The sequence below is a fragment of the Maniola hyperantus genome, chromosome 8 (assembly GCF_902806685.2).
Source record: "Maniola hyperantus chromosome 8, iAphHyp1.2, whole genome shotgun sequence".
NCBI lineage: Eukaryota > Metazoa > Arthropoda > Insecta > Lepidoptera > Nymphalidae > Maniola > Maniola hyperantus.
In genome coordinates this window covers 2,698,290-2,724,175 of record NC_048543.1, presented here as the reverse complement: position 1 = coordinate 2,724,175, position 25,886 = coordinate 2,698,290, and the positions used below count along the sequence as shown (strand labels likewise).

At 38.6% G+C, this 25,886-nt stretch overlaps 1 protein-coding gene across 3 annotated transcripts in view; it reads left to right on the top strand.

Annotated features, from left to right (window-relative positions):
- Positions 1-25,886, top strand: part of LOC117984450 (kinesin-like protein CG14535) — a 437,285-nt gene that overhangs the window by 301,855 nt on the left and 109,544 nt on the right. The gene's annotated exons all lie outside the window — the stretch shown is intronic.

Below are 25,886 nucleotides of genomic sequence, written 5' to 3'. Positions count from 1 at the left end.
CCTTATAGGATTACTTTGTTGTCTGTCTGTCTGTCTGTCGGTCTGTCAAGAAACCTACAGAGTACTTCCCGTTGACCTAGAATCATGAAATTTGGCAGGTAGGTAGGTCTTATAGCAGACATTAGGGGAAAAATCTGGAAACCGTGAATTTGTGGTTACATCACACACAAAAAAATTAAATTGTGGTCATGAACTAAAAATTAGTATTTTCCATTTTAAGTAGTTCCATCCAAAGTAAGATAACTATATCAAGTGGGGTATCATATGAAGGGGCTTCACCTGTGGATTTCAAAACAGCTTTTTAGTTATTTTTATGCATCATAGTTTTTGAATTATCGTGCAAAATGTCGAAAAAATACGACTATAGCACGGAACCCTCGATGCGCTAGCCTGACTCGCACTTGGCCGGTTTTTTTCATGGGTATAGTTTAATACCGGGAGAGTGACATTGGCTACCTTTTATCCCGGAAAATCAAAGAGTTCCGACGGGATTTTTGAAAACCGAAATCCACGCGGACGAAGTCGCGGGTATCAGCTAGTTATATATACTTAGAACCGTTATAGAGCATCAATAGAGCTAGAAAGCCATTCTTGTATTATGAACTACAGCCGGTATTATCGCCCCATGAAATATTGGAGGCACGGGAAGGGAGGGCGTATGGCACTTCCCTGTCTGGGCTTGTATAGATCTAGGTATCGAAAACATGTTAGGTGGAGGAATAGTTCCTCTCCCTCCTGTTTCAAGTTTATCGATATACTAGCTAAAGCCCATGACTTTGTCAAAGAATCTGATTGAATAAGAAAAAGTTTCACAATCATGTTAACAGCTACCCTTAACCTACTCATTTCGTTGTCTGTCTATCTGTCGTGTTTGTAAAGAAACCTATAGGGTACTTCCCGTTAACCTAGAACCTTATAATTCTTATAGCAGACATTAGGGGAAAAATCTGAAAAACGTGAATTTGTGGTTACATCACAAAAAAAATTTAAATGTGTTCATGAACAAAATAGTATTTTCAATTTTCAAATTAAGATAACTATTATATACTGGTACTATGTACTGGTAAAGGGCTTAAACAGATTTTTATCTATATATTTTTTAAATGTCGAGAAAAATACCCGAGTACGGAACCCTCGGTGCGCGAGTCTGACTCCGGTTTTTTCTTGTTTAATTTTTACTTGGTTTGTAACTTGCTATCCTTCCTAAGATGTCGGCCTCCTATTAAGTCGACAGCAGTTATACCTCCGAAATGAGGTATACCTCCGAAACACCTCATTTCGGTGGTATTTACACAAAAATGCTCCCTGGCGCAGTGGTGAGCGCTGTGGTCTTAATAGTGGGAGGTCCCGGGTTCGATTCCTGGCAGGGGTTTGGATTTTTATAATTTCTAAATTTCTGGTCTGGTCTGGTGGGAGGCTTCGGCCGTGGCTAGTTACCACCCTACCGGCAAAGCCGTGCCGCCAAGCGATTTAGCGTTCCGGTACGATGCCGTGTAGAAACCAAAGGGGTATGGGTTTAATAAAAACTGCCATACCCCTTCCAGGTTAGCCCGCTATCATCTTAGACTGCATCATCACTTACCACCAGGTGAGATTGCAGTCAAGGGCTAACTTGTATCTGAATTAAAAAAAAAAAAAAAAAGGCACACTCGAGGCACTGAATACTGATCCTCCAGACTTGTGAAAAATCTAATGCTCTAAAAGAACATAATATTTCGCACGTCGCATGGTCGGCCGGAAGGCTCGGATGTCGCCGGGCCGCGGGCGGAGTAAGGGGGCGAGCGAGTGCAAATAATACATTTTCTCAAGCTAAAAACGCGGAACTACCAATAGGCCTCTAACGTTGAATATAGCTCCTAAATCCTAATAATATCCTCATCTCTACGGCTCTACGGGCGGCGGCACGCGCGGCTCGCAGTCACAGCTGCGGCGCGTGCGCGAACAGACTCCCTTGAAAAATACCCCGGATGGGTTCGAAACTAGTCGGGCTAACGTCGACTAGACACGTGAGTACAGCCGGGATAGATATTATTTATATTATCATCATCATCATGATCAACCCATCGCCCGCCGCCGGTTCACTTAACGCACGGGTCTCCTCTCAGAGTGAGAAGGGTTTGGCCATAGTCTACCACGCTGGCCATGTGCGGATTGGTAGACTTCACCTTTGAGAACATTATGGAGAACTCTCAGGCATGCAGGTTTCCTTCACCGTTAAAGCAAGTGATATTTAATTAGTAAAATCACACATAACTCTGAAAAGTTATGGGTGCGTGCCCGGGATCGAACCCCCGACCTCCGATTAGAAGGCGGACGTCCTAAACAATGGGCTATCACAGCTTAGGTAACAAACAGTAGGTAACATACTGGCATGCAATGATTAAAATGGCATGCCCGTCAGAATGTGTAATTGCGCCACGTAAACAGTAGCAAACCAAATAATTGATTAACGCCTGCCAAAAATCTGCATACAAAACAATGGCGGACCGAAATTATAACGCGGTTGTTGAATTGTTGCGTTTCGTGTTAAAGCTAAGGACAGATAGAACGAATGAGCGCGAACGTATGCGGCGCGTAAGTACGGACACAAATTAAAATGTTCGTACGTTTGATCATTGTTCTTGATGAAATAGTAAAGGACGTATTACACGTTGGCTTAATGTGTGTGACTATGTATACATCAATTATATTGACGTATTTTTGCCTTCAGCGTCAACAGGCAATGAACATTTTTATCGCCGGAAATTCAAAAAGTTCCCATGTGATTTAAAACCTAAATCCACGGGGACAAAGTAGCGGGCATCAGCTGGTTGTAACATCCTATTTAATATTATAAAGTGTGGATGTTTGGATATTTGTTACTCAATCACGCAAAAACGGCTGAACAGATTTGGATGAAATTTGGAATGGAGATAGATTATACCCTGGATTAACACATAGGCAATTCTTTTATCCCGGAAAATCAAAGAGTTCCCGCGGGATTTTGAAAAATGTAAATCCACTCGGACCAAGTCGCGGGCATCAGCTAGTAGATAAATAAAGACGTAGGTACCTACTCCATTTCATAAAGTGCACATACAGAATACTGAAAAGTATGGTATTACAGTACGCGGCCAAAAGTGATGTACATCGGCGTTTAGAATGACATTTCGGCTTTGTAGAGCGTTGTCTCTTTCACTCATACCTATATGACGTTTTGTCGGTCTCAACGACCGAGACAGTGCTCTACGCTATCTCCTTCTAAAGTTCGATGTACATTACTTTCGGCCGCGTACTGTAGTTGTACTTATATTTCCAGAGCTTATGAAGTCAGGCGATATTCGCGAAATTTAGTTTGCATAAAGATCTACAAATAAACGGTTAAATAAAATTAACAATTCATACAGTTAATATTTTACTTTTTCATTGATTGCTCGCAGTTAATCGCACATCTGAGCCAGCATTACCGCAAACAACGTCCTACATACATAGTTTATTAATTAAACAACTGGGTAGTACTAAATGAGTTCAAATTAAACTGGTCATCGGAAAATTTTGGCTGGAAAACGGAGTTTTTCAAGACCCGACCGCGGTTCAGGTTTGGTTCTCCATGTGTGGTTTACCCCTCCAATGTTTTCACGCATTACAAAGCGTGGAATGTTTTTTGTTCGTGTACATTTCGACTGATGAAACAGAGCCGAGGCCTATTTGTTAGTGTACCCCTTCTTTTCTACCAATTAGGTATAACTCTCGCAAATTTCTATTGTGCTGGATCCATGTCTCATTACATCGAAATGACGTCATTTTGACGTCAGCCAAAATAAAAATATATCATCAGCTCGAAACTTCAGTCTAGTGACTAATCTGACGTCACTAAAATGGCGGCCACGCGTATTAGCAATTGTAAACTTTTTTGTAAAACTTACCGTTTACGATTTATGACCGATTTAATGAACCGGTTTTTCTAATATTTTAAAAGTTATCGGCCGAAATAGAAAAACAGCCAAAAATTTTCCTTCATGATTGCGATCGAAGCTCCACCGGGATCTGTCAGTATTTTGTGATTTTATTGGTCAGTAAGTGACCCTTAACCTAAAAAAAAAAAAAGAAATTCGATCGGAAATTTAGTGCGAGCTTAAATGCTCTATTTACTGGACTACATGTACTATCCTAGATCTTTGACTTTTCAGCACAGATCGTGGGTCAGATTGACACTACGAAGCCTACTAAGTAGAAGTGCAAAACTCCATTTTGTATTACACATGTCTCACACCCGGCTTTACTCACGTGCTTAGTCGACGTTAGACCGACTAGTTCCGAATCCACTTGGGGTCCGTTTTCACCGGGACTCAGTTCACGTACGCGTCGCGGTTTTTTTTTTTTTTTTTTTTAATTTATTTATTCATATTAATTTTACAGAGTTTCCTACATATCTATCTCGCCAAACTGGTGGCCAGTTTGTTGGCGAGGTGACGCTCTTAATACTATGTACATAACTTACTACTATATTTCTATTGAGACTGTAAACGCTGAAAATCCGTTTTGTATTTTGAAATTATCCACAGCTGTACTTAACTGGTTAACTGTTAGCCATGGGATATTTTTGGCAGTATCTATTCGTGATAAATGTTCATATAAACTGAACTCGACCTGCGAACGCAGTTTGTGGTGAGGTAACGATTGTTTTGATGTAAATTTTGCGGTTGGGAATATAAACAGACAGGAACGGTCACAAAAAAAATATGACGCTTATAACTATGCCTGGATTTACTGGTAAAATATCTATGATATAGGTAACTGTAGGTACCATGTCACGAGGTTACCATGCTGAATACAGTATCACTTTCCGTGTCACAGAGCAGTCAACCACAGAGTATAAACCCGCTTTAGACAATAAAATCCGGCCTACCACAACACAGGCCTCATAAGTCGTTTTCATTTCGTTATTTGAATCAAGGACAATTCAATAGTAAACCGCAGAATATTGCCAAAGATTCTAATCAAAGAACGCATTTACATGCAATCAAAAGCAGGGCAGAAACAAAAATAAAGTTCGCAATTCCTTTAAACTATCTAAATTGAGCAACAATTCATTTAGAAAATCCTGTGTCTACGTCATAATAGCTATCTGCATGCCAAATTTCAGCCCGATCCATCCAGTAGTTTGAGCTGTGCGTTGAAGATCAGTCAGTCAGGCACATTCTGAGAGGAGACCCGTGCTCTGTAGTGAGCCGGCAATGGGTTGATCATGATGTTGGTACTTACTCGTACGTTTATAATTCCGTGACAGAATGGCATCAAGTGGAAGCGAGCGCATGGTGCATTGAGTCTACGAAATTGTGCAATCCCTTTGTGTCCTGTGTTTAACTTGAAGATAAAGACAGGGCCATTGTCTACCGTACGATGAACCTCGATTTATGAAAAGAATAACAGTGGACAGTGATAATATACTGAACTTTAAGAATAGGTACAGTCGCTAGAAAATATATGAGCTTTATTTAAATTACACATACTACCATATATTATGTAAGCCTATTTTGAAAATGAAAATATTTTTTATTCAAGTAAACTTTCACAAGTACTTTTGAATCGTCGGATGCATCTACCACTGTACCCGTAGTACAAGATTTTACGTCTCACCAAACCAAACCAAATTCGAGAGTCGAAATACTTCCGCGTTACAGTAAACTGGATCTTAAATGCCTTGTTTTAAAGCTCAAGTTTGTCTACACTTCTACAGCCAGCGCTCCAAGCGGAAACATTGAACCAGAAGAACCTGCAAGAAACTCGGCGTATTAAATGTAATTACTGATTTTATACAATAATAGCTTATGCCTGCGACTTCGTCTGCTTAGACTTCACAAATTTCAAACCCCTATTTCACCCCCTTAGGGTTGAATTTTTAAAAATCCTTTCTTAGCAGATGGCTACATAATAATAGCTAGCCGCATTCCGCATGCCAAATTTCAACCCGATCCGTCCAGTAGTTTGAGCTGTGCATTGAAAGATCAATCCAGTCAGTCAGTCAATCAGTCACCTTTTCCTTTTATATATTTAGATAACGGGTACATACTACATACCATGATTAACGACAAATAAAACCGTCAAATTAATCGTGGTATGTAACCGTTATCTACATTAAAATATGTCGTTAAACCACGAAATTAGCTTAAAATCATTAGAAAATGTATACTATAAATAATACCCAATCTGAATAAATGATATGAGTTTGAGTTTGAGTTTGAATGCTTGTATAATTCTAAAATAACTTTTAAAATCTTTGAAATGTCTCCCAAGCTCAGTTTTCACAATGTATCTAAGGATTCGATAGATCTCTTCACGCTCCGTTACGCCAATTTTCTTGGTCAGCCTTTATGAGTCTTCCTACATTTGTTCGAGGTAATGGAACCTTGTGGACGAATGCGATAAATAATGACAATTTATCTTGGTGACTGTTGGATAGGTATTTATTTCTTATATTTAAAAACCGACCAGGTGCGAGTCAGGCTCGCGCACCGAGGTTTCCGTACTACAGTCGTATATTTCCAACATTTTGCACGATAAACCAAAAACTATTGTGCATTTAAAATAAATAAAAATCTGTTTAATAATACACAGGTAAATACCTTTCATATTATACCCCACTTGATATGTATAGTTATCTTACTCCGACAATTGTAAATACTAATTATTTTTAATTAATTAATTAATTAGGTTAACGGTAAGAACCCTGTAAGTTTTTTGACAGACAAACAGACAGACAGACATACATACAAACAGACAACAAAGTGATCCTATAAAGGTTGCGTTTTTCCTTTTGAGGTACAGAAACCTAAAAATCATAAAACTGCTCTGATTAACTTCAGCGCGGATAAATGTGGATAGTCCCTAAGAGGTCCGATCGAGTCGCATTGTATTTGGGTCAGCGTCCCGTACCCGGATCACGTCCGTCTATTTGTTCCGATGTATTGCCTTGCATGCACACCTGGCCTCCGTTATTGCTTACGTTCAACCAACGAGGCCCCTTGCGTTCACGGGGAGAGGATATGAGTCACGTTATCATCTGCCGAGTTAGTGGACCACTTGGTCATAATTTTAGTGTTGGTGACATGTTTTAGAATAATAATTGTTAATGTATCCCTAGACTTTGTTATCAGTCTAGAGCAGGGTGATCAATTAGATATTATTAAATTACTAGATGATGCCCGTGACTTCGTCCGCGTGGATTTAGGTTTTTAAAAATCCCGTGAAAAATCTTTGATTTTCCGGGATAACAACACACACACACACACTAATATTGCGTGTGTGCGTGTGTGTGTGAGTGTTCACACACACACGCACACACGCAATATTAGTATGGATAGTCATACTATATCTTTGTGCCGGTTTGTCAATTTATCCTTTGGGAGATATTTTTGACAAATCCAGCATATCTATGACTGTGCACTTTAAGGAAATAGAGCTGGTTGCAGTGTCAGTGTATGTAGCAACTTACAATGTAGTCCGGCGCGCGACTTGACCGTAACCACGCGTGAGCGTCACGACAGACTAGGTGTACATTTTCATATGAAATTATAACTCCGGTCGCCTTTTATCGCTTTACGACACCACTGCATACTTGTATCTTCGTTCTTCTTTATGAATATTATCAAATTCAAGTTTATCAGAGTACCGCGACTTCATACGCGTGGATTTAGATTTTTCAAAATCACGTGGGAACTGTTTGATTTTCCAGGTCTCACTCTCCAGGTCTTAATAAACTATACCCATGCAAAAAATCATGTCGATCGATCCGTTGCGACGTGATTGAAGGACAAACTAACAAACAAACACACTTTCGCATTTATAATAGGGGTAGTGATTTGGGTTGCAATTTTTCTCCCACATTATAACATGAAGTTATTCAAGGGGCGGACCAACAAATTCCTAAAAGGCCGGCAACACATCGGCGGTTCCTCTGGTGCTGCAAATGTTCATGGGCGGTGGTAATCACTTAACATCAGGTGATCTGCCTGCTCGTTTGCTCGCTATATCTAATTAAAAAAAAATAACATTCAGTGCTTAAACTCTTATACTGAATCATAATAAGAGATCAGTTTGTCTTCTCCTAGAGGTATAGCTTGATTTTTACGTCCGAAAACATCCGGGGGTGCATAATATTTGTCTTGGCCTTACGTTGAGATCGTACGTGTGCGTGATTTCGATTTATCCAAAAGGATAGAAGCGGTTTGTTTGATAAGCGGCTCTATTGATTTTCGTTGACGTACCGTTAAGTCGTAGCATCTGGAGATGTTTGGGTGTTTTTACTAGTTTTATCCTGTGACTTTGTCAGCGTGGATTTTGATTTTTAAAAAACTCATCGATCGATGAGCTCTGATTTAATAACATTATTGAAAACTCACAGGTATGCTGGCTTTTTAGGGTTCCGTACCTCAAAAGGAAAAACAGAACCCTTATAGGATCACTTTGATGTCTGTCTGTCTGTCTGTCTGCCTGTCTGTCAGTCTGTCAAGAAACCTGCAGGGTACTTCCCGTTGTCAAGTAGGTAGGTCTTATAGCAGAGATTCGGGGAAAATCTGAAAACCGTGAATTTGTGGTTACATCACACAAAAAAATTCAATTGTGGTAATTAAATAAAAATTAGTATTTTCAATTTTTGGAGCAAGATAACTATATCAAGTGGGGTATCATATTATGAAAGGTCTTCATCTGTGCATTCGAAAACAGATTTTTATGCATTATAGTTTTTGAATTATCGTCCAAAATGTCGAAAAAATACGACTGTAGTACGGAAGCCTCGTTGCGCGAGCCTGATTCGGATTTGGCCGGTTTTTCTTATGGGCAGATTACACCTACCGAGTAGTGAAGCGAGCTGTGGCTGAGAAATTGCGGCGAAATTCACTCGTTAAGTGTTTATACCAACCGAGTACTCGGCCGAGGACACTGACTCGCCACTGTACTCGGTAGGTGTAATCTGCCCATTATTGTTACGATTTTAGAAGTGCTTAAAGAAATAACTAAAGAAAAAAAGCCTAAAGCTATCATCGTGCTATAGAAAAATATAACCACCTGTTTGTTATACGTTTTTCTGTTTTAGGTTGGTGAAAAGCTATTTACTTTTTCAAGTCAATAGCCCTGCCACCGCTCGCAGACTAACCAATCTCCAGCTTGATGGATATGCCCAGTTGCGTCGGCCATTCTTGACAGATGCAATATTTTACATCTTCCTTTTGCCTGTCGGCTCCCGCACCGGGCGATATGATTTATATGTAGTTTGAATTGATACGTCTGGGGGTGGTGAAATTGGGAATGGCAAGGGTTGTGTTCAATATTTTTCATATTTTTAGTGTTCCGTACCTCAAAAGGAAAAACGGAACCCTTATAGGATCAATTTGTTGTTTGTCTGTCTGTCTGTCAAGAAAACCTATAATAGGGTACTTCCCGTTGACCTAGAATCATGAAATTTGACAGGTAAGTAAGTCTTATCGCACACGTAAGGGGAAAAATCCAAAAACGGTAAATTTGTGGTTACATCACAAAATAAAAAAAAATAATTAGATCGCGTAATCGCGTTGTATTAGGCCAACGCCTTAATCATTATAACTGATTATTATATCAGTCTCCAGTCAGCTCACGTATGCTCGATAAATACATTATTGGCATCACCTCATGAATGTTAATTCACTGCACTAGGTGAGTCTATTCTCTATTTACAAAATTATCTGGTAGATATAATATTACCAAAAGTGATCAACATTATACTGCATATAAATCAGAACGGACACGGTATAATGGTCACGTGAGGTGAAAGGTCATTGATTCTCGGCAGAGGCAATTTGGAAACCTATGCTATTTTATTGCATGGGTATACCTAGTTAAAGACCTGGAGAGTGACATAGGCTACTTTTTATCCCGGAAAATCACAGAGTTCCCACGGGATTTTAAAAGACCTGAATCCACGCGGATGAAGTCGCGGGCAACAGCTAGTATAAGATAAATAAATCTGTTTAAGTATACCTAATAATACGAAACGTAATCAACATTCCGTCGCATACAAATCAGAAAGGGCACGGTATAAATGCGTCATTTAACTTTATCTGAAAAACGATGGAAAAACGGTATAAAAAAGCCGATAAGAGGCGAAACCTTTCCCCGGATACATTTGAAATTATTCGCCTGACAGACGCAGCTGCGTTCCTTCCAACGAACCGGAGCTTTTAAATAGAAACATACTTCTTTGCGCTAATCTCGAAATGTCCTCAATACGGGGGCGTCGAAATATCTGTTTAAGGAAACGTTACCGACGAGAACCGTACCAAAAATGGAACTGACATTTTTTACTGCAAATTTAGTTAAAATTCTTATGATGTTTTAAATATTAATTAAAATCCTTACATAATCTATATATATAAAAGGAAATGGTGACTGACTGACTGACTGAATGACTGACTGACTGACTGACTGATCTATCAACGCACAGCTCAAACTACTGGACGGATCGGGCTGAAATTTGGCATGCAGATAGCTATTATGACGTAGGCGTCCGCTAAGAAAGGATTTTGGAAAATTCAACCCCTAAGGGGGTGAAATAGGGGTTTGAAATTTGTGTAGTCCACGCGGACGAAGTCGCGAGCATAAGCTAGTTATATTATATTTTGTAAATCAGCACGGCGTTACGGCGGACGAAGAAACGGCGTACATCCAAGTATCTGTTTAAGGAAAAGTAACCAATAAAAATGTACCAAAAATGAACCTGACACTTTTTACTGCAGAGTCACTTTAAATTCGTATTATGTTCCATAGTTAATTGAAGCCTTTGTAAAATAGCACAGTGTCTCAACCCACCAGGCATATAGCTGACTCAAAAGCATAAGGGTTTGAGGGTTTTGGTTTCGATTGAAACAGGCTTTTGACAAGAAACATAATTCTTTACGCTATCCTCAAAATTATTGAGGATGGCGGATATTATGAAAATAAACGGAAGTAACGTCTTTTTACTTCCGTCCGAAAAAAATTTAGTTAGGTAAAACTAAAATCAACCGATAAAGAAGCAAAATATACCTACGTCATATAAGTTATTTTTACAAAATCGCCTACAAGTAAGTAAAGTCTATTTTACGCGTACGAAGAAGTTTCACTTCAAAAATTTAAAGAAATGATGAGTACAAACGATTCATATCTATCTTTTCTACATTCGTGTAAAGATATAGATGACACGGGAGGGAAATCCAAAGAATTTACATAATGTAATCAGGCAGCGAGAACCGATGATTTGAGCCACTTGCCCCGCCTTGTTACAGAGGATCAGGGGATTTTAATTTTGTTAAAAACTCTCCCGGAATCTATATCGCGATCTGTTCTGAGGTCCTTGATTGATAGTCGGCCTATCGGAAAAAAAGTTTTTTTGTTCTTGTTGTTTTCACTTTTGAGAAGAATTTCTGACCCCTTGTGTTTTTTTCGGAACAGTTAGTTATTTTTAACCAACTTCAAAAAAAGGAGCAGTTTCTTAATTTGACTGTATGTTTTTTTGCTTGTTACGCAATTACTCTGCCAATATTTAAAATCGATTTTGATGATTTTTTGTGTATTTTCAACTCTACATTCGTGGTCGAGAATCGAGATGGCAATCAGGGTGGACAGCCCCCGCGCTATCCATGTGCGGGCGAGCGCGGGTGACGTCTCCTCGACGATCCCCCGACTTATACCCCGATAGCCATCTCAACCTGTCGCGAACTATAGGAAAGAGAGTACGTGATATAGTCGCTTCCTCGTCGACGGTGGGACCACTGCCTCTTATTTTTTTGGCCGTTGTTTTTGACACTTATAATTCTCAAATAGGTCCACTAGGTGGACGGACAACATCAGACGATTCTCAGGGAGCCGCTGGATTCAGGCGGCGCAAGACCGTGGCGTGTGGAAGTCCCTACAAGAAACCTATGTCCAGCAGTGGACGTCTATCGGTTGATGATAATGATGATGATTGTCCAAATAGTGATAATGACTCAAACCACTTCACCTATATTAATTGTACTGAACATAGACACAGGTCCCGTAATTAAAACCTCCCCCCACCCGTAGCAGTAATAAACCAAGACGTTTTGTTTCAGCGATCCCCCGCTAACCGGATCGTATCCACTAAGAAAGGATTTTTGAAAATTCAACCCCTAAGGGGGTGAAATAGGGGTTTTAAATTTGTGTAGTGAACGCGGACGAAGTCGCTAGCATAAGCTAGTAGCAAATAAAACATCTGACTGACGCCAGAGCTCAACGAACGTTACGTTAGTAGGTCACTCGGAGTCAATGCCGCGTCGTAAGCGGAACATTGACCTGAGTTTTGCACGCTATACATTGCGGGTTTGAAAAATACTAAATCGCTAAAACTACAAAATGAGGCAAATGGTTATTGGTATTGGATTGTGTTTAGGTAGTATAACAATAACGCTAAGTTTTTGCTAGCGTTCTGGTAACACACTATATTCTCAGATAGTGATCATGACTCGAACCACTTCACCTATATTAATTGTACTGAACATAGACAGTAGACACAGGTCCCGTAATTAAAACCTCCCCCCACCCGTAGCAGTATTCAGTAATAAACCAAGACGTTTTGTTTCGGCGATCCCCCGCTAACCGGATCGCTTTGTATTCTTAGAATGAAAGAAAGTTATACCAGGTGCGTACGCGTAGCGGGCACCGCCTTCCCTTTAAAAAATTCGAGCATTTTTATATTACTGTTCGGTTATGGCCACTGAAATAGCGATTTTCAGAAACAACCAGCTGGTATGTCCTAACTTTTTTTTTGTTAAAATGAATATTAGCCATGTTAAATGACTAATATTCCCCTTTCCTCTTCAACTTAGCGTCAGGCTTGTGCTAGGAGTAGGTACGACAATAGTGTAACGGGCGGGGTTTGAACCGTTGACCTTTCGGTTTTCAGTCCACTCCTTTACCGGTTGCGCTATTAAGGCTCTTCTAAACTTCTACACTTCTGCCACTCAATTGCGGTAGAATGACAGCTACAATGTCACGATCGCAATCACCTCAGATTGGTTGACGCTGGCTCACTATTGGCTACAATGCATTGTTGCAACAAGAATCGCACAAATTCAGCCAGTCACAACAGTTGAGATTGTAATAATGATTTATGCAAGTTTTACGTAATCGACCTACTGATCTATCTATTGTCAACTATTATAATTTTTTAATAGGATTTTTCTAAGCTAGAACTTTTCATCGGTTTCCATTGATGGTTGAGTTTTGGCATTCGAGGCATTGTATAGAAGCAGGCGTTACTTTGCGGAAATCCATGATATAAGTACAATGAACCAAAAGCTTAATTTAAAAGAGCCTCAATAGCTCAACCGGTATAGGAGTGGACTGAAAACCGAAAGGTCGACGGTTCAAACCCCGCCCGTTGTACTATTGTCGTACCTACTCCTAGCACAAGCCTGACGCTTAATTGGAGAGGAAAGGGGAATATTACTCATTTAACATGGCTAATATTCTTTAAAAAAAAAAAAAAATTTGCTATAATCCGCTGAAACAGATCAAATCTGTATGGTGCAACATGCCGCATGCGACATGCACCGCCCGCCCTCCCACTGCTAAACCGATACCGGAAAAGTGCGTCGAGTGTGTTTTGGGATTTGTGTGGTGCTGCGTCGTGATGGTGCGTATTGCTTGCCTGGTGGCTGGTTTTTCCTGCAGTGAAAGGGCGGGCGGTGCCTGTCGCATGCTGCATGTTGCACCATACAGATTGATAGAATGATGCAGTCTAAGATGAAAGCGGGCTAACCTGGAAGGGGTATGTTAAAAAATTAATTGATATTAATTTTACTTCTATTGTAATTAAACACTGGTTCCGCGGCCGCACAACAAACTTATTGCTCATTTTATCTTAGGATATACTTTTGTTACTAGAAACAGAAAGGTTTTAATGCCTCCGTCCCTGTGTCTCCGTTATTAAGCCTTAAAAGCGACAATAAGACCGTTTTGGCCGAAACGCTTTGCTGATGGAATTTTTAATTATTTTTCTTCTTGACGGCCCATTGAGACGCCGGGATGAATATTAATTTATTTTTTATACCTTTTATAGAAATATTAATGTGGAATATTTCGCCTTGCGATATTAAATGGAATATTTGAAGGATAATAGCCATATCTTTTAAAGAATATTAGCCTGGAGACAGGACTAATATTCAGCTTTCCTTTAAACTTCCGTAAAACTTGTTCTAGAAGCAGGACAATAATCCTACGGTATATCCGGTAATCCGTCCAGTAGTTTGAGCTGTGCGTTGATAGATCCGTCAATCAGTCAGTCAGTCAGTTGGTCACCTTTTCCTTTTATATATTTAGATGTGTGCGTTCATGTAGTAATCATGTAGTACCTATTCTACGCTTACTTTTATTTTCTCGACTTTTATCGATCTTATTGGTCTGCGACAAGCATAGCAATTAGGTAGCTAATGTTATATAAGTAAACCACAGTGTAAGCAAACTATAGCAGTGCAACCAAATTTAATTTCCCCGAAAAGGGCGAAGTTATGGCATGTTCTGTCAGCGTTAATTACTGTAACCAACGCACCGCGAAGCAGCACCGGCTCGGCTGGCATTAGCGTGCTAGCGGGACACACGGACACACATAAATCTACATTAGCACAATTTATGCGCTTAGTATTTGGTTAAGACTAGACGAGTCATACTTACTTTGATAATAAGGAAGTACAGTTGCTTTCAAAAATGCCCAGACAAAATAAAGTTTTCATTTTATAAGCCCCACAAATGTGGCCGCCATTTTAGTGATGTCAGCACTAGACTGAAGTTTCGAGCTGATGGTATTTTTTATTTCGGTTGACGTCAAAATAACGCCATTCCGATGTTAATGAGACATGGTTCCAGCGCTATAGCAATTTGCGGGATTTATATTACCTTCACTTTTCCAGATGTAAAATTTTGTCTTCTTACAAAGCATAATTTAAGTAGTTTTCAGTCGTTAGGGGTAACTTTTTCATTAATTTACTGCTATCAGTTTTAGTTAGTAGGTACCTACCTATAGTTACATTTCAGCTTTAAGTAGTTATCAAATGAAAACTTAAAATCTGTATTCATATAAGTAAGTAAATAGATGTTTGTTATCGCATTTTTGTATTTGGCGCCTTTTGGAATGGGAGTCACGTGATCTGTTATGAGTTGTGGGGCAACCATCTTGAATCGATTGGTATAAATGCGAGTGTTTGATGATTCTTATGGGAGTCTCGTTCAGACGCAGACTTGACCGACTATTAAATGCTTTTGCGTTTAGGTCGTCATTTTGATTGAGTGTTTCAATAGCAATTGTGCCCTAATCAAGTTAATATTGCAGTAAGGTTACTATGAAAGGTAAAACTATCAATAAGCCACTGCGTGTCATGGTTAATATTTAACTTCACTTCTGGTATGTTTAAATGTTCTATATTTTCTCGCTACATTATTATAAACTTCAAAGTTACACTGTTATGGTAGAACTACAAAACCATATGCAATAAAAACTCGATAACAACTAATAAAGCTAAGCCATTACACTTCAAGATGGCCGCATAAATATTTATGTGCACAATTATACTACTGTTGGTACAACTCGCGGCAAAACTTCTAACTTAGTCGAAATATTGCTGCCGTAATGAAATAAAATAGTGTTCTGTTATATTAATTATACCGGGACACGACATTAAGTGGGGCTCGAGGGATTACTGGAAGTAGGCCACTTGCGGAATTCCGAAGAAATTAGATTTAAGACATGTTTCCCTAGCTCCTCAGCGCTCTCCATATAATCCATAGTAGATATTTTGGCTTTGATGCTCAAATGATGGTGGCGCCAGGATAACCAACCCTTATACCAATCAGCCTCATACCATTACATAATGTAATATCACAATAGACTAACGTGAATTATCACAATAGATTGACTTCAACCCCTGCTTGAGGTATTTATAGCATTTCAGTGGGCGTGGGTAATGTAGCAAAACGAAAAACGACTTTAATGTTTCCTTTTGTAAACCATGCGCGGCATCTTCCTAATGTTCTTACAGATAAAAGTTTTATCTTTTAGCTAAAGGGACGCCTTTGGGCGAGGCCGTCGATATAAATGACAAGATAATAATATGGTCAAGCGAACAAAATTTTTCACGGTTTTGGAACCAAACAAATCAGCGTCACCTCTTAGATACTAACTAGCTTATGCTCGCGACTTCGTCCGCGTGGACTACACGAATTTCAAACCCCATTAGCGGATGCCTACGTCATAATAGCTATCTGCATTCCAAATTTCAGCCCGATCCGTCCAGTAGTTTGAGCTGTGCGTTGATAGATCAGTCAGTCAGTCAGTCAGTCAGTCACGTTTTCCTTTTATATATTTAGATGATTTGAACGACCCATTTGAAATCCAGACGTCACTGAGGTTGCATTGGTGCTAAAGCACCACTGAGTCGGTGCCATTTTGTTTGTTCAATAGCCCTGTCCCTCTAGGATTTAGGTTTTTTAAATCCTGTGAGTGTTCTTTGATTTTAGGGACCAAAAGTAGGCCTTCCTCTGGAGTCAAAATCTGTTAAACGGACGGTCCGTGAAAGCTAGCAGACAAACAGACAGACACGCTTTCGCATTTTCATAATAAAGAGTACAGAAAAGCTCTTTGATTTTTAGGGACCAAAAGTAGGCCTTCTTCAGGCGTCAAAATCGGTTAAACGGACGGTGCGTGATAGCTAGCAAACAGATAGACAGACACGCTTTCGAATTTTTATAATATTAAGTATAGAAGTATGGATTAGGATAATATTACTCTATTTATATCTATAAACATCATAATCAACATTAAACCATCAACGGCTCTCTACGCAAACGGGTCTCCTTTAGTCCACTAATACTCCATAGTCTACCACGCTGGCCGAGTGCGGAATTGCAGACTTTACACACCTTTAAGAATATTATGGAGAACTCTCAGGCGTACAGGTTACTTCAAGTTCACGATGTTTTCCTTCACCGTTGGAACAAGTGGTCGATGAGTTAAAGGTCCGTGTCTGGGATCGAACCCCCGATCCACCGAATAGGCCAACGTCTTAACCACTAGGCAGCCACTGCTTTTATAAATATAGTACTAGAAAAAAAAATTGAAAACTAGCTGCCCCGGCGAACTTCGTACCGCCTTAACAGTCGATTCTTTTTCAGGCAATTTTTGAAATTTTTCTCTCCGTAAGAACCATCCTCGTACTTCAAGGGATATTATAAAAAAAGAATTAGCAAAATCGGTTCAGCAGTTCTCGAAATTTGCGATCAGCAATACATTGAGCGATTCATTTTTATATATAGAGATTAATATCCCTCTTAGCAAACAAGCGCCGCGCAGCACTCTACACCTCCCCTGACATGTTCTCATCAAGATCAGTAAATAACAGCATCCCGGGCGCATGCCGAGTGCATGCCGTGCAAACAGTGCAACTGTAATGCGAATGCAAATCTAACTTCATTGCTGTGCTGTTTGAATCCTCACTGATTAATGTAGAAAGCTGTTTCATGGTTAATACATATTTAGGTTTCACTAGGTAGGCACTTAATACTCATAGACTATAGATACAAGTTATGTAGGTATATATGGGTGTAACTAAAGTAGCTGTGCTGACCTAGTGTTAAAGACATCAGCCTTGTATTTGTGGGATCCTAGATTCCATCCCAGGCTACTTTTTGGATTTATGTGCGTTTTAAGAAATTAAATGTCACTTGCTTTAACGGTAAAGGAAAACATTTTGAGGAAACCTACATACACTACGCGGCAGAAAGTAATGTACATCGGCCATTAGAATGACGTTTCGGCTTTGTAGAGCGTTGTCTCTTTCACTCATACCTATATGACATTTCGTCGGTCTCAACGACAGAGACAATTCTCTACAAATCTGCTATTCGATGTACATTATTTTTTGCCCCGTACTGAACCTACTTGAGATTTCTCCATAGTGTTCTCAAATGTATACAAAGTCTGCCTATCCGCGCTGCGGCCAGCGTGGTCAATATACTATGTCCTAAACACTTTTCTGAGAGCAGACTCGGCTTAGTAGTGCTCATCGATGAATCGAAAAAACAGCTCTGTAAAGCTGTTTCAAGTTTTAAAAGTCTCTAAAATGCTAAAGATCTTCGGCACAATTAACTTAAAGAATTGATTGTTAAGTACTAATAGCGGTTCTTAATAGTCCGCCTCGTCGATCTACGCTCCAGCTATAAAAAATGTCCAATAACGAAGTAGTATTCTAATTGCAGCCAACTGTGCTGAAATGGGATTGTATTCAGGGACTGAGTCAGGGACCTACATTAAGAGGTTTCGTTGCCCGCGGCGAGAGTGGAGTAAATAGTCTAAGAGCCAGTAAAAAAATTTGAAGAGGTGCCTGATAAAAATTCAAAGTAGGCCAACTACAATCAATTTTTTCTTTGGATGAATTGAAAAATAAACAAGTCTCTTCTTGCTTAACATGTAGCTGCTATGTATGGTGCATAAGACGTTATATTCGTGAACAAACAAAGAAACGTGGAAAAATAAGAATGTTTAAAACGCGAGAAATTTTCTGCTATTAGTTCACTATCTACCTTTTAAGCCAGCTAAGAAAAAAATAGATTAACTGATCCATGGTGAGCTTACATATTTGAAAAATATGAATAGCTGTTTGATTGCTTACCCTCTACCGCTTGGTTTTATATAACAACATAATGACATGAAAAAATAGCTGAGAATTTTATTGTAAGTATGCCTTCCAACTATCCCAAAAGACCTGCCATTTTATTTTTATATTCAATGGAATACACATTTAAATATAATCTAGATTTTTGTGTTCTTCATTTAGGTAAGTACTTTTTTCTATAAAATTATAATATTCGAAAAATCTTAACTCTTACGAGTTAAGAGATCTAAATTAGAAAAGGGACTGGAAGGAAGGGAGGGAAGGGTAAACCCAACAGAGCAGTCCCTTTTCTAATTTGCTATGCCTACTCAGCTCAGGGAAGGTCTTAATGAATCGCATTAGAAACTTTCATTTCAGTTTCGTCAAGCACCTACGTAAAATGTGCTATGGGCTCTCAGGCCAAAATACACAAAAAGTGAAATAAGTAAAACACGCTAGCATCTTGAGAGTAATTTCCCTCATGGTTGGCGATTTCTTACGCTGTGGCCTAAGATGGAGCAACAATAAGAAAAATGGAACCACAAAATTACATACTCTGTATTTATACAGTTTATTTCTTTTCTACCTTTTATTATTTACTCCTAGATAAAAAATCTCATTTTCTTAGTAAGTAACAAAAATGGGAGTAAATAATTTTTATACAGTTTATTTCTTTTCTACCTTTTATTATTTACTCCTACATAAAAAATTCTCATGTTCTTAGTAAGTAACAAAAAATGGGAGTAAATAATTTATACGTAGGAGTATATTTTTATCTTTTAGCTTTGTATTTATCACAACATACAATAGTAACTTTGATATATTTATTTTTCGTTTGTAATAATATATATAAACCAATTTTTTTTCGTGACAAAATAAATGATTTCTAAGTATTATTGTATAAGATGGTATTGGTAATACATACATAATAATTTATTATTATCAGGTATTATGATATCTTCAGGATTTTAAGATTTTAAGCAAGTTTATGTATGTTGTTTTTCCGCTATTAGTTATAATACATTATTCACTACGAGTAGATACAAGTAAATAGAAACATTGCTACTACATCATTTCTCACAGTGCAAATAGTGAAACTCTGATGTGAATGCCAAATGTATGATCGCATTCGATTAAAAACTGTTTTTCATAGTAATTTCAGTTTAATAGAGAAAGGATATGTCTATCAATGCATATTTCGCGAGAGCTCATAAATTAATTATGAATTAATTTATGAAGTATGAATTAATTTATGAGCTCTCATTTATTTATTTATTTTATATATTTATTAATTATGAATTAGTCGTATTTCATCGACAAATTGCTTCACTACAAGGAGTAAATAGCAACGTCCCAATTCCCAAGTGCATTTCGCACTGTGCAAATAGTGAAACTCTAATGTAGGTAAATGCAAATGTAAACTCATTTTATTAAAGACTGTTTTTCAGTAGTGCAAGTTATGGATCTATTTTATGGATAACGTCGCATCACTACAAGTAGGTTTGAGTAAATAGCAACATCCCAAGTGCAAATAGTGATACTCTAATGTGAATGCAAATGTAAACTCATTTCTAGCCCGCTTCGTTTGGATCAATCAGCTGATTAAAGACTGTTTTTCAGTAGTGCAAGTTATGGATCTATTTTATGGATAACGTCGCATCACTACAAGTAGGTATGAGTAAATAGTAACATCCCAAGTGCAAATAGTGATACTCTAATGTGAATGCAAATGTAAACTCATTTCTAGCCCGCTTCGTTTGGATCAATCAGCTGATTAAAGACTGTTTTTCAGTAGTGCAAGTTATGGATCTATTTTATGGATAACGTCGCATCACTACAAGTAGGTATGAGTAAATAGTAACATCCCAAGTGCAAATAGTGATACTCTAATGTGAATGCAAATGTAAACTCATTTCTAGCCCGCTTCGTTTGGATCAATCAGATGATTAAAGACTGTTTTTCACTAGTGTAAGTTGTGAATCTATTTTATCGACAATGTCGCTTCACTACAAGTAAGAGTAAATAGCAACATCCCAAGTGCTTTTCACACAGTGCAAATAGTGAAACTCTGATGTAAATGCAAATGTAAACTCATTTCAAGCCCGCTTCGTTTGGATCAATCAGCTGTTTAAAGACTTTTTTTCACTAGTGCAAGTTGTGAATCTATTTTATCGACAACGTCGCTTCACTACAAGTAAATAGCAACATCCCAAGTGCATTTCACACAGTGCAAATAGTGAAACTCTAATGTGAATGCAAATGTACTCGCATGGCATACGCTCGTTGTTTGGATCACATCTGATTAAACTTGAATGCTTTCATCTAAGCTGTTGAGAGCTCTTTTAGTTAGTCTAAGTACTTAACTTTTAAAACCTATGAGTAATTTTATTTTGTGTGAATTTGCAAGCATCCTAAGCTATTCCATACGCTTATAATAATACTAGCGTATACCTTCGACTACGTCCGCGTAGACTACACAAATTTCAAACCCCTATTTCGCCCCCCGTTGAATTTCCATAAATCCTTTCTTAGTGCATGCCTACGTCATAATAGCTATCTGCAATCTGCATGCCAAATTTCAGCCCGATCAGTCCATTAATTTGAGCCGTGCGTCGATAGATCAGTCAGTCAGTCAGTCACCTTTCCCTTTTATATATTTAGATGTGCGTTTAAGTAAATCAAATTATAGGCGGCTACAGCATGCATTTTTAGGCAGATAAGTCGTGTGTGAGAACTTATAACTAATAGCTTATGAAAGTAACAAAGGTAAGAAAAGAAAAGAAAAGAAAAGAAAAGAAAAGAAAAGAAAAGAAAAGAAAAGAAAAGAAAAGAAAAGAAAAGAAAAGAAAAAAAGATAAAGTACACTATCTTTTTTTAGAACATAAATTCAACCATAAATTAATGCTTGACATGTCCCAAGTTAAGTATAACTAATTTTTAGTTTACAAGATAACAGCAGTTTAGTTGAATAGATATAACTTAAAACAAAAAGAAATTCAAAGGAAACAGACCTCTTACCGCCATTCGTTAGGGCTGATAGTATAATAGGTTTACGTTAATCTTGATTAACTTTCAGGATAATCGCCGCAAATCGAGGTGCGCCTGCAAGCTGCTCGTCTAGTTTATTGTTCACAATTATTCAAGTGTACAGAAAAGCCCTACTTGCTATAAATACCTACGCGTATACAGGTACGCGGCCAAAAGGGATGAACATCGGCCTTTAGAATGAATTTTCAGGTTTGTAGAGCGTTGTCTCTGTCACTCATACCCATATGACGTTTTGTCGGTCTCAAAGACCGAGACAGTGTTCTACAAATCTGCTATCTCCTTTAAAGATCGATGTTCATCACTTTTGGCCGTGTACCTGAATTTTAAAGCTTGGACCTCAGAATTCTAAAAATAAGTTAACAGAAATTACAAAATTAATAACTATCTACTTGACGATTAATAAGCGCCGTCTCCCTACTAAAATTGCTGTGCCCCAACGGGGTTTCAATATTGTAAATATAAAAATAATTGTTTAATAATAATTTATATAATCAATATTGGAATGCATGAATAATAAATGAAATGATACCTATCTACTGTTGATTTTAATCTACTGTTATTTTTAAGGTTCCGTACGTCAAAAGGAAAAAAAGGAACCCTTAATGCCCTTATAGGATCAGTTTGTTGTCTGTCCGTCTGTCCGTCGCGTCACACACACAAAACACACATATAAGCATTGAGTATGCTTTAGGCTTGAAAATAGGTATCTGTGTATATTCAGTATTTGCATTCCCATTAAAGTTGTATGTTTATGGCTCCCCCGCGACACTAGGCACTGAACAAATACACTGCGGCGATTCCGCACTGCGTAAACTATCAGCTGAGACCTCCATAGCTTCACTCGAAACACAATCCAAACTATTCAGAACCAGAATATGGATGTGTGTGATATAGACCAATAATTTTCGTTGCACATACCTTAGCATTAGTGGGAAAGGGTTCAACGAAGCTATGTTTTATATGGACTATGGAGGAATGAGAGCTACGGATGCACGAGTGGTATAACCCCTAGCTGTCCCTCGCGTCGTTGCATCGCTTAGTGCATCTACTTCGTCCAGTTGTCTACCTATACAGCACAATGTGTGGATACTCTTTGTTACAATTGATGATTAGAAGGTTGTAATAGTTAGATATTGGTTGGTTTGGGATCGGTACGGGGATGGAGGAGCCGATCCAGGTAGGGGTTAGGTTGGGTTAGTTTTACTAGTCGGTGATACATATTAGATCTATTTATAGAGTACTATTCTATGAATTCATAACATTCACTTATCATTCTTATCCGTAGAAAAAACACCGTTTCAAGTCTGGCTCCACGTTTACATGTTGAGCTAGGGAATAGGATGTTTCACACTCGCACGCGACATTTTGACAAATGCCCTGTAGTCGGCACCGTGCCGCATTGCGTAGGCACTGCATGCGAAGTCACTTCGCGATCACTCCATTGAGATACTTACAAGTCTGCAAATTGCTATTACGCTGGAACCATGTCTCATTAACATCGAAATGACGTCATTTTGACGTCAGCCGAAATAAAAATATATCATCAGCTCGAAACTTCGAAAGTTTAGTGCTGACGTCACTAAAATGGCGGCCACGGGCATTAGCAATTTGCGGGACCTGTATAACACATTAGGTTAAAGGCTGATCAGAAAAATAAAAAACTTCGTCAAATTCCGAAATTCCTGAATGGCTGGCAACACATTGACGGTTCCTCTGGTGCTGCAAATGTTCATGGGCGGCGGTAATCACTAACATCAGGTAGAGAAAATCCGTGCTCAGTAGTGAGCTGGCGATGGGTAAGTCATGAAGATAATAATATGTTATAGATAGAATATATTTCCAAACTTGGACCTCAGATATCAAGTGGGATTAACTTCTTAATCCACCTATGAAATGATAAACAAAATTAATAAGTGTTAATCACTACCATTAAAACCCTATCCAATTACATATATAACAGGACAATCGGCGCTTTAAATGTATTCAGTAATATCTATTTACGACACCATTATTATAATTATATTAAGCGCCATATTAATGCCGCATTTAAGGCCTTCAATATACACAATGCGCAAAGCGGCGCGGTGCAACGGAAACGTGTACAAGATCCTAGACGTTTGATACAACGAACTGTATGAAGGTGTCTTTTATGATTCCGTCCCCGAAGAGTGCCAAGGGACCCTATTACTAAGCCTCCGCTATCCGTCCGTCTATCCGTCCGATTGTCTGTCAGCGGGCTGTATCTCATGAACAAATGAAAAAATAATAAAGAACCAAAATGGCAAATTTCAAAATGGCTGACATGCAAATTAAAAATAAATAAAACGTAAATAGTGTCATATATTATACGAGCGACGGTACGGTACCCTTCGTGTGCGAATCCAACCCGTATGTGACGGTTTTATTATTATTCGATGACAAGATAGCAAGCAAACAGGCACGCTTGGCTGCGGTCTCGAATCCTGATTTATTTATTTATTTATTTATTTTTATTATTCATGTACCAAAAATTGTAGTTACAAAGTAATAATAAATTAAGTTACATCGGAAATGCTTATCTCTAAACAGAGATTTCTTCCAGCTTCCCATTCAAGATTGTGAGTAAGGCGTATCAAGAAGTGGAATAGGTCTACGGTACTAGAATCTAATAAACTACATAAATATCTTATAATAAATACCCAAATCAACTTATATACAATAATAATACTTATCATAAATAATTATATACATAATATATGAAAAATATAAATACATATAATATATAAAATACTCTATATTAATGATAGGTAATACTGCTTCACTCTGTATTTGAATGAGTGTACTGAGTGGCAGTTCTCTCTGACATTTTCAGGAAGTGAGTTCCAAAGTTGGGTAGCTAGTACGGTGAAAGATTTGTTATAGAAGACTGTGTTACAACGGGGAGTGACGAGAGGATTTTTTGAGACACACGACCGCATAGGTCTAGTAGGAGGGCGGGATAGTTGAAATCGCTCTCGTAGATAACCAGGGGAAGAGGTATTAAGAACATTGTAGAGAACAGTCAGAATATGCAAATTGCGGCGAAAGCGTATTGGGAGCCACTTTAACCGACGACGGTAATTTACTGGTTGGATAGAAACTAATTGCGATCGAAGGTTCCCCCAGATCAAATCAGAGACAATAATAAAGGAATTTAAATTTCCAAAATGCTTCTGTCGAGAATAGAACCTAAACATCATAAAATCACAGCATTCACCACTGCGCTACGGAGGTCGTCACTTCGTTCATAAAATTTACTTTTATGAGTATAACAAATCGTACACAAGTACGCGCGCTGTCAGTGTGAATTTCTATCGTGGAGATTCCAATTCGCGTTGTGTTTGTTTAAACCTTTACGGCATAATATCGGCCATAAAACGACCAGCACATTTGTATGGACAATAAACATTATGGGGTATGATGATGGGACCATATTTTTGCAACGAAATTGAATATGAATGTATTTCGTAGGTATAGTCCGCGACAGGTCGAGGTGACAATCGGGGAGGGAAAGTCCCGCACACCCGCACAGCCTCCGCGCTAACCCGATGCGGGCGAGCGCGGGTGACGTGCGGGTTTTCGGGGCGTCCCCCCGCCTCATACCCCGATTGCCATCTCTACCTGTCGCGTACTATAGGTACGTGTATTCGTTCATGCGACAAATAGCACGGATCAAAAGCCAGATTCGCATATTTTCATGCACCTGATGCATGTGTTGTAGGAAAAGTGTGAAAAATGGAATTAGAAAAAAATCCTAGAACAATTTAACTTCGCTGGCTCAGTGAAACAAAGATGGTTAAAACCAAAAAAGGAAAGAGTAAGTAAATGTTAAGATGTAGCAGATAATAATATAGGTACACCTTCCAAATTGGTTTGGTGGTTTATACTTCAATTACGCCGCAACGGAGCAACCGGTCGGCGTGATTTTTCGCATGGTTATAATTAAAGACTTGGAGAGTGATGCAGGCTACTTTTTATCCCGGAAAATCAAAAAGTTCCCGTGGGATTTTTAAAAAGCTAAATTCACGCAAACGAAGTCGCGAGCATCAACTAGTGCGTTAATAATAATATAGAGGTGGCGTGGCTCAAAAATCGCTTTAATTCAGTCTAACCCACAAACCGTTGAGTTACCGAAGCTTTAAGTTAGACACATTTGTCGATATC